The sequence below is a fragment of the Myotis nattereri genome, assembly GCF_964212035.1.
Source record: "Myotis nattereri genome assembly, chromosome: 17".
In the NCBI taxonomy this organism is placed as follows: Eukaryota; Metazoa; Chordata; class Mammalia; order Chiroptera; family Vespertilionidae; genus Myotis; species Myotis nattereri.
Window position 1 is genome coordinate 44,904,027 of NC_138092.1, and position 10,907 is coordinate 44,914,933.

Below are 10,907 nucleotides of genomic sequence, written 5' to 3' on the forward strand. Positions count from 1 at the left end.
GGGGTGTGGCTGCCTCCTAGTCCTGCTCTATTATCCCTCCAGCGCCAAGTCTTCCACCTGAGTCCTAGTGCTTCCCTCTCCAAATGGTTTCCAAGGGGAAACTTAAAAAGAATGTTCCAGAATGCTCTGCTGACCCGGGGATGATCTGTCAGAACCGTTTCCTGGATTACGGCCTCTTCCCCCATCAGCAAATCCTGTGACACAGCCTCCTGTCAGCTGTAAGCCCTGATGTGGGAAAAAGAGCTGACACACAGGGCTGTTTTCATAAAGTGGACATTTCTCATGAATAGCAAATTCCTCAGTGTGGGCAGTTGACCAAGACCAGGAATTCTCATTAGCTGGTGATAATCAGGCATGACTCTGCCTGCGGAAGGCAGCGGGGAGGAGAGGTCACCCGTGTGGGCAGGGCCGACCCACGGATAGCTGAGCAGGGTCTGGCCAGAGTGGTTGCTGAAATATTAAAATGCTCTGCATGGGCGGGTAACTCCCTTCACCTCCCCAAGAGCTCTGGCCTTCCTTGGGGACCACCACCCTCCCCCAATCCAGCAGCTGAAGGGTTACTGGGGACCTGGCGAAGCCTTCAGACCAGGCCGGCTGGGGTCTGACCCTCCTCGGGTGGATCTGTGGCAAAGGGGTGGGTAAATGCATTGCGTGTCTCTCCTGGCTGTGGCGACAGTCCCTTCCCGATGAGACCTAGAAGGCCCCCGCCTTCTTCCTGTTTCCCCGAGAATTTGACCTCTGGTCCCATTTCTGTAGATTTGAAGGACATTTAGGAAATGAGTTAAACTGATCGTTTCCCATCCAGAAGCCCAGTCCCACCCGCCTCACGTCCGCACTCCCCAAACACTCAGCATTGATGTTTTTCTCCCCTTACCCTCATCTCTGTAGCATTTCCTAAACAGATTTGTCACTTCCTTCTCTGTGTTCCCATAAGATTAGAAGCCATCACCTCTCTGTGATCCAGTTTTATGTTATGAACACAGCGATTTTCCCTAATGGACATAGGAAAGCTGGTGACTGCTGCTTTTTCTCCTTTTGCATTGGCTTCTGGGAAGCTCAGAGCCCAGGCTGTTGCTCCCCTCAATCAAGTGATGTGTGCCTTGTGAATTAATCTTCTTTCTGGCTTTATCTTGCCTTACTTAACCTTTCCCCCTCCATTTCTTTACCTATATACATCTGTATTATATTTATCTACTAGTGGCCTGGTGCACGAAATTCGTGCACATTAAAAGGGAATTAACTAGAGGAAATATTTTAATATTGCTATTTGCTCTTTCTCTATAATAGAAGTGTCAGAGATGAAAGAAAATTAGTAAAATGTCTATGAAAATCTCCCTCCTGTCAGAGTTTGAGGCATGCCTCGGGACCCAGAGTCAAGTCCCCACCAACCCGCGCATGCCTTGAAATTGTGCGTGACCCAGACCCAGCCTGTCCCACCCCTGTCAAGCCCCACAGCGCAGAGGGCACAGCCTCAGGTCCCCCAGCCCGGCCTCAGGTCCCCTGGCCCCAGCGTGATGGTGTGACAATAAGTTACAAATTAGCTCTTTATTATATAGGATGCGTCCCACTTCAAATTAAAAAATTTTATTTTGCATTATCAACCTTAATAAGGTCTAATTTACATAAATAAAATGTGTCCATTTTAAGTACACAGTTGATGCGTTTGACAAATGTAGACACCCATGTAACCACCACCATAATGATGACGTGGATCACTTTCCTATGACCCCCAAGTCCCCTTGTCCCCCTTTCTATTCCATTTGCTACCCCCTGTGGTTCCAGGTACCAGTGCTCTGCTCTCAGCCACTACATCTTGGGTTTGCCTTTCCCTGGCGTTTCAGATAAATGGAAACATAAGTGGTACGTGTGGTGATCTTTGCATAGTGGTCTTTGTGATGGGCTTTGTTCACTTGGCTTTTGAGAGGCATCTGTGTTTTTGGTATGCCAGCAATGGTTCCTTTCTATCGCTTAGGAGTAGTCCATAGTGTAGATATGTCACAGTTTCTTTGTTACTCTACTGATGGACACATGGGCTATTTTCATTTCTGGGTGACTATGAATAAAGCTGCTCTCAGTATTTGTACATACATTTGAGTGTAGGAAAAAAAAGGACAGTTGCTGTATTAGTTGGGGTTCTCCAGAGAAACAGAACCAATAGGATTCATTCATTCATTCACTCACTCATTCATTCTAAGGAACTGGCTCACATGCTTATAGAGGCTGATAAGTTCAAAGATCTGCAGTCAAGGAAGGCACATTGTTACCCCAAGTGAAATTAGAGTCAGCTGGAGACCCAGGAGAACTCCTGGTATAGTTCCCATCCCAAGGCCAGCAGGCTCAACCCCCAGGAAGAGCTGAGGTTTCAGTTTGAGTCTGAAATATGCTGATGTCCCAGATGGAAGGCAGGCAGGTGGCATTCCCTCTTACTGGGGGGAAGGTCAGACTTTTTGTTCTATTCAAGCTTTCAACTAATGGTCTGAGATCCACCCACATTAAGGAGGACTATCTACTTTACTCAGCCTGCTGATTTAAATGTTAATCTTATCCGAAAACATCCTCAGAGAAACAACCAGAATAATGTTTGACCAAATAACTGTGGCCCAATCAAGCTGACACATAAAATTAACCATCACATCTGGTATTAGCAAATACACACATAAGTATATAACCTAATTTGATGATTGATTTTGGCTTCGGGGTTTGCCGTCCTTACTGAGCATGCTCATTTATTAATTAGGAATGCATTCACTTGTAGGGAATAGAAAGTCCAATGTCAAAGCTAAAAGAAATAGATGGTTTTGCTACTCACGTGCAGGAAGTCTGGAGGAGCGTGGGTGTGGCATTGCTTCAGCTTCCCAGTGGTGCCACCAGAGACCCGAGCTCTGCCTCTCTTTCATCTTCCATGTTCTGGTGCCGTGGCCCTACGACTGCAGGATGGGAGGTCGCTGTCCCCAGGTCTCCCGTCACCAACGAGGCAGAGGAAAGAGGTACAGGGAAGCAGGGAGACACAGAGGCTGTCCCTTTTTATCAGGAAAGCAGAATCTTCCCAGAAACCACAGCTGGTAGATTTCTCTTTTTATCTCATTGGCTGGAACTGGGTCATGGTACCACCCCCAAGTTGCAAGAAAACTGGGGAGCAGGACTGGTTTGGTCTAGTCAAGGAAGGGCCCATTGTCACCCCAAGTGAAATCAGAGCTCTGTAGCAACAAAGGAGTGTGGAGTGGGTGTTGGGCAGTGGCTGAGGGCATCCGCCACTCATGTAACCCATCCTTAAGGCCGCAGCATGGTGCCTAGCGCACTGTTTGGTTGGGCTGACTTCAGAAGCTCCCTGGATGGGGAGACAGAGTTGGACCATAAGCCGGAGAAGTAGGGGTCTTGGTCCCAGCCCTGCTACTCCCAGCTGGATGATCCCTGAACTTTTCAGAAACTCAGTTTCCCAAGTCTATAAAATGGGACCAATTCTTCCTAAATTAGGATAATGTCAGTGAGAGCGCTTAGCAAAGCATGAGACAGATATTAGTGAAGACCACCATTACCATGGACCCCGAAAAGGTTGAGCTTTTCTCTCAAATCTCAAATCCTCCACTTTCCGTAATGGCCCATGAGGTCCCACAGCTTCCAGGGGAGAATTGAGGTAGTGCCCACCCTCCTGACTAGACTTCATCCTCACTTCCTTCTGAGCGGCAGGCAGGCAGATGCTAGGATTCTCCAACTTTAAAAAATGTATATTTTTATTGATTTCAGAGAGGAAAGGAGAGAGAGAGATAGAAACATCAATGGTGATAGAGAATCATTGATCGGCTGCCTCCTGCATGTCCTCCACTGGGAGTCAAGCCCAGATGCCCTGATCGGGAATTGAACCAGTGACCTCCTGGTTCATAGATCGATGCTCAACCACTGAGTCACACCAGCTGATTCTCCAACGTTTCCCCCTGCTCTGAGCACACTTCTAGAGACTGGAGTCTCGGGTAGGATCTCGGTGTCTATGCTGCTCCTTCCGGGCCAGCACTGTGTCGTGGGGGCTGTTTACTCCCCTGACCCTGCTCTCTGTCCCTCATGAGTCAAAGTTGTGCAAGGGCATCTAATGGCTCCCTGGGAAGGGCTTCACCAGACACCACTGTGGCCTGGACATTGGATTCCACATGATGGCCCGTGAAACTCCTGGCTCCTGACTTCTCTCTGTCACTCTCTGCCCTCATCTTCTCCTTCCCTTTCCTGCGAATTTTAATGAGCCATCTTCCCTGTCTTGACATTGTCACTTGACCCCACTGACATTAACTCTTTAATTGTATTTCCTTTCCTTCCCCCTCAGTCTCAACTCATTGGTCCACTCACCTCAATGGGTCCAGCACGCGCATCCCCATCACTTCCCTGAAATAAATGACCTTCCCAAATGCCAGGCTCCCCGGGCACGGGCCAGGTCTTCTCTCTCTGTCTTTGCGGCATCTGCACTCGCCCTGACACTGCCTGGAGCCATCCTTTCTTGTCTCTTTCAACCCTCACCCTCCAGCTGACCCTTGAATGCAGGTGTGTCCACTGTTCTGACCGCACCCTATTTCTTGTCTGGGAACACACTCCACCGAAAACTTCTGCTGTGACTGGATGGTGCCCAGATCAATATTTCCGGCTCAGGTCTCTCTCTCCAGAACATTCCTTACCAATATGGAAGCTGACGAGCACAGAGGTTAAGGACTGTGTCCATGTTCCCCAGCTGTTTATTTCACTGCCTTGCCCTCACACTGCCCCAGCCGGGGACTGACCTTCGTTAGCGAGCGTGCCATGTCCTAAGAACTGGCAGTGCTGGGCCCTGGGGTGGCATTTCGTGGCTCCTTTGTCTTTGCAGTTATCCCTGTTTCACAGCTGAGGAGACTGAGGACCAGGGAGGTGCAGTACACCGTCCTTGGTCCCTCAGCTACTGAGTGGACCCGTGGGGATTTAAGCTCAGGCCTCTGACACCAGAGTTAGGACACTCGTTCCACTGTGTATCTCTTTCTTTAAAAATCCAGATTTAGACAGATGGCCTTTTCAAACCAATTAGTCTAGAGCATGTGAGCCTTTATGCCATGGTTTTGGGCCAGGGCCCCGTTGGGAACAGCTGCAGCATGGGCCCATGACCGAGCAGTGAGCACGGACGCTGTCTCGAATTAGACTGGGTCAGCAGTAGCCGGCTTGGGTGTGAGCAGCCATGTCATGTCACACAACGTCAACCCTGAAATACCTTGGGCTGGCTCCAGTGGGATTCAGGGCCAGCTGGACACGGAGAAAGCCATGGAAAATCTGCTATTCACTGCTGTCCCTTCCTGGTAAGCGGGGGCTCAGATTGCTCCGGAATTACCTGGCCGCTTGTAACTGCAGGGGAAGGAAGGCGTTCATCCTCCTGGCCTTGTGAGGAAGCCCCGTGCTTTGGTTATTAAGAGTCTGCAAAATGTGGGAGGGACTCATTGGGCCCTTCTGGGCGCCTCGTTAAGCAGCAGAAATATTTTTCTCTTGGTCAGGCACAGGTGGGGGCTGGAGGCCTGCCCGCCTGCCCACAGGTTTTGGAGGCCGGAGCCAGGCCTTGGGTCTTGTGCGCCACACTCCTCCATTCATTTAGTGAGACTGCCTTCTCCCTTGCCTCCTGAATCAGGCTTCTGCCCGGAGCCCTGTGCTCACAAAACTTCTGAACTGCCTTTTCCGATTGCCCCAATTTTCTCTTTCTTCCTCGGTGGCCATTGCCATAAATGAAGATTTCAAAAAGTCCCAACACACCAAATGAAAACCCTCCAGAGAATTAATTGGGATATGTAAATTTCCTTTCTAAAATCCCCCAGTTTCTTCTTGCAAACGGAGCTCTCTAGACGAGGTGTAAACACCATTTTAAATCATTAAAAACAAATGACAGCACAAAAAACACAAACTGCAAAAGAAAAAAGAAAAAAAAAGATCAGCTCTATTTCGTCAAAATGAAAACTTACGCTCTTTGAGAGACACTATTAAGGAAATGAGCTGACAAGCCACGGGCAGGGAGAAAATATTTATAAGACAATCCAATTAAGAAATAGTAAAAAAAAATGTTATAAACACTTTGCTGAAGAATACATATGAATGACCAAGAAGTCTGTGAAAAGATGCTCAGTGTTATTAGTCATCAAGGAAATGTAAGTGAAAACCACAGGGAAGTACTGATGCATACCCACTGGAACGCCTGAAACGACAAAGACTGACAAGGCCAGCCACTGGTGAGGATCTGGAGTACGTGAACTTTCACACTCTGCTGGTGGGAAGACAACACAAGATAATTTTTAAAAATATGATAAAGATGTTTATTATATTTAGACTAGAGGCCCGGTGCACAAAAATTTGTGCACTTGGGGGGGAGGGGGACCCCTCAGCCCGGCCTGTGCCCTCTTGCAGTCTGGGACCCCTCGGGAGATAATGCCCTGCTGGCTTAGGCCTGCTCCCGGGTGGCAGAGGGGAGGCCTAATCCCTAGGAGCAGCCCCTGGTCGGGCTCAGAGCAGGGCCGATTGGGGAGTTGGGGCGCCGCCCCCTGTCACGCACAGAGAAGGGCCAATCAGGGGGTTGGGGCGCTGCCCCCTGTCATGCACAGAGCAGGGCCCATCAGGGGGGTTGGGGCTCCGTACCCTGTCACGCACAGAGCAGGGCCCATCAGGGGGTTGGGGCGCTGCCCCCTGTCATGCACAGAGCAGGGCCCATCAGGGGGTTGGGGCGCCACCCTCTATCATCCACAGAGCAGGGCCGATCAGGGGGTTGGGGTGCCGCCACTCTCACACTCAGGGCAGGGCCGATGGGGAGGTTATGGCTCTACCCTGTCACACACAGAGCAGGGCCCATGGGGGGGGGGGGTTGGGGCGCCGCACCCTGTCACACACAGAGCAGGGCCGATCAGGGGGTTGGGGCACCGCACCCTGTCACACACAACGATCAGGGGGTTGGGGAGCTCCCCCCTATCAGGCACAGAGCAGGGCTGATCAGGGGGTTGGGGCGCCTTCCCCTGTCACGAACAGAGCAGGGTAGATAGGGAGGTTGTGCCCCCCCCCCCCCCCCCATCACACACAGAGCCGCAGGGCGATCAGGGGGTTTGGGCGCTGCCCCTTGTCATGCTGATCCCGGTGCCGGGAGGCCTCTAAGCTCCGCTGATCCCGGTGCTGGGAGTCATATTACCCTTTTACTATATAGGGTAGAGGCCTGGTGCATGGGTGGGTGCCGGCTGGTTTGCCCTGAAGGGTGTCCTGGATCAGGGTGGGGGTCCCCACTGGGGTGCATGGCCAGCCTGGGTGAGGGGATGATGGCTGTTTGCAGCTGGTCACACATCCTTCTGGGTGGGGACCCCCACTGGGGTGCCTGGCCACCCTGGGTGAGGGGCTGAGGGATGTTTTCAGGCTGGGGGTGACTGAAGCTCCCAACCGCTCTTTTTTTTTCTTTTTATTCTGGGCCAGCTTTAGCTTTGAGGCTTGGCTCCAGCTCTTAGGCCTCCACTGCTGAAAGTAGGTTTCTGGCCTTTGTTTACAATGTTGCGATCCTGCTGGCTGAAGCCCGGGTGACTAAAGCTGGTTTCTGGGGTTTTGTTTAGCTTCTATATTTGTTACATAGTTGCTTAGAGTTGCAGCTCAGAGGCCTGCAGCGGCAGGCGGGGAACGTTGGAGTCCTCTATCACTGAAGCAAGCAAGCCTCATGTTAGTTTCAAGCTGCCTGGCTGCCGGCTGCCATCTTGGCTGGCAGTTAATTTGCATATCGCCCTGATTAGCCAATGGGAAGGGTAGCAGTTGTACACCAATTACCATGTTTCTCTTTTATTAGATAGGATTAGCCAACTGGACTCGACTGAGATGATCTCCATTTTTGGACGACACTCCTCAGTAATGTAGTCAGGGGAGGAATGCACGCTTTCTTCTGGCCGTGGGATCCAGTCAGAGTGTTGGCTTTGGCCGGTCAAGTCATAGAGCTTCTTCACATCCTGTTGGATTTGGTGCCTGTTGGCCTTGATGTCCGTGATGGGCACCAGTGTGACCTTGATCTTCATGGCCAACTTCATGGTCAAGGAACTTGATGACGGCAGATGGTCAAACCTGTTTCTCCTGGGGATGCTCTTCTGAGGTTACTGGTGCTGCTGTCGGAGCCACGGCGTCTTGGGCTGCTCGAAGGAGGTGATGTGGATCTTCACGGTTTCGGTGGCTTTGGGCACCTTTCAGCACTGTCTTCCTAGTCCCTGAAGCCTTAGCGTTAAATTAGATTTCCTTTACGGATAGGGCTTCCTTTTTCGCCGTTGGTGCCATCTTTGTACAAATCTGGAAACCACTCTGGGAAACAGTTTGGCAGTTTCTTGTGAAGTTAAACATATACTTTCTGTGGGACCCATGGATCCCTAGAGAAGTGAAAATCTGCGCCTACACATACACATGTATGTGAGTGTTTTCAGCAGCTTTACCTCTAACAGCCCCAACCTGGAAACATCATTAGCTGGTAACTGGGTAAACAAAGAGCGGTACCTCCATGCATTGGCAGACTACTCAGTAAAGGAATAAACTATTGATACGTGCGATGACGTGGGTGAATCCTCAAATCGTTATGCTTCGAGAAAGAAACCAGCCTTGAAAGCTGCAGACCTAATGATTCCAAAAGTTTAGTGACGGAAATCGGGTCAGTGGTTGCCAGAGGCTGGGAAAGGAGAAGAGAAGGGGCTGACTGCCAGAAAGCACAAGAAACCTTTCGGGGGTGACAGAAATGTTCTCTAGCTGTGCTGATGGGCACACGACTGCATATGCCAAACCTCACGCAACTGTATCTTTAAAAGGATCAACTTCATTGCATGTATGTATATAAAACTTCAATAAAATGGACAAAAAAAATAAGTCATAAGAGGCATTTTGAGCCCAGGCTTTGGAATCAGTGGGTTTACTAGTAAATCCCTGAGTTCCCACATGGCATCTTTGCGACACTGAGCAGATGTTTTGACCTCTCTGTGTGTCCATTCCTACATTTGTGAAATGGAGTGTACTGGTTAGGGCAGGCTAATTGCTTCATGGTTCAAGAAGGTGTTTTTTGTTTGCACAACAGTCTAAGGTAGTTGCAAGTTGTGGTGGCTGTGCACCATGTAGTCATTTGAGGAGACTGGCTTCCAGTGTCTTTGTCATCTTAATTATATAGCTTCCAAGGTGGGGGTCATTTCAGCCAGCCAATCAATTAGATGTGAAAGACTGCATGGAGGTTTTTAAGGGCCAGGCCTGAGTATTACTTCCATTCATAATACTCTGAAGAGAACTCAGTCACATGGCCACACCCAGCTGCAGCGGAGGCTGGGAAATGTAGTCTAGATGGGTGTCCAGGATGAAGAGAAGCACATGGGTTTTGGTGATCAGCAAGCAAATGGGGATAAAAAGATATGGTACATAGGAGAGTGAAGTAAGTAGCAATGTGACTGGGATAAATTGCAGTCATAACATCTCAATAATATTATCTCAGGTGAGATGGTGACTCACCTTTGGCCATCCTGACAGCAATCACGTCCTAGTCTAGGGAATGATGGAGAAACAGGAAGTGGGAACCTGGGTCCCTGAGTGACCACACGGAGCAGAGCCTCATTGCTGACCCGGACAGCTCACCTTGACACTGTTCCTTTAAAGAAAAACAAAAAAATTTGGGAAACAGCAGGAGAGAACCAAGATGGCAGCATAAGTTATAAACTTGTATGTGATGCCCCCACAACAACATTAAAACTACAACTATAAGACAAAGCAACTATCATCCAGAACCATGGGAAAGCTGGCCGAGTGGAGGTTCTACAACTAGAAGGAAAGAAAAAAGCGCATTGAGACTGGGTAGGAGGGGCAGAGGAGCCAAGAGCAGAGGTACAAAGGCGCACACGAGGCGGCTGCACCTGGGTGCGTGGTTTTTTTCAATTGGAAGGGGATACAAGCTCTTGAATGCACTGAACTCATTTACGGCGAGACTCTGGTGTCCCAGACTCCTACGGGGAGAAACTGGACTGTCTTGCAGCAGGTTGGAAAGCGAGGGTGGTTTTCTCGCAGAACTGCTCGCAGGGATCATTGTTGCTGTGGGGGCGCGGGACTCGGGGACGCAGAGGGACTTGGGACGCAGAGACGCGGAGTCGCGGGAGACGCACGGAATCGCGGAGAGGCTGACAACAGTCATTGCTGTTTGCTCCACCCTGGTGATTCTCTGAGACCCCACCCCACTCAATTTACATCCCCACCCAAGCAGGGCAAAGGAACTGCCTGCCCTTTTGCAGACTAACCTAACAAACTGCAGCTGGGTCAGAGAGCTCCAAAACTTCCAAACCCCAAACAAAGAGGAGAAATCTGCTGATATCGCTGTAGCTCCTGCTGTGTGGACTCACACAGTGGTTGACTTGGATATCCAGGAGCCAGGGTACCCCTCGTCAGATACCAGATTTCAGCTACTCACATCCATAAGGGACACACTCAAGAAGCAAACTCAGTGAGCACCAAAGCCCCACTGAAGCAAGTCTTACCCCATAAGGGTGTCTCCAGCACAGAAGTTCTTCTACTGTAGACACAGTGGGTCCTCACAGTCAGCCAAAAGTGCGGAGACAAAGAAACATGTCACAAATGAAAGAAATGGAGGAAAGCAAACTAATGGAGGTCATAGAATTCAAAACCACAGTTATAATGCTACTCAAGAATCTTCTATGAACCTCCGAGAATACCAAAAAAATGGAAAAGGACCAGTCAGAAATTAAACATACACTGACTGAAATTAAAAATAATATACAGAGATCCAACAGCAGACTAGAGGATCCCAAGAATCAAGTCAAAGATCTGAAATACAAAGAAGCAAAAAACACCCATCCGGAAAAGCAAAATGAAAAAAGAATCCAAAAATATGAAGATAGTGTAAGGAGCCTCTGGGACAACTTCAAACATACCAA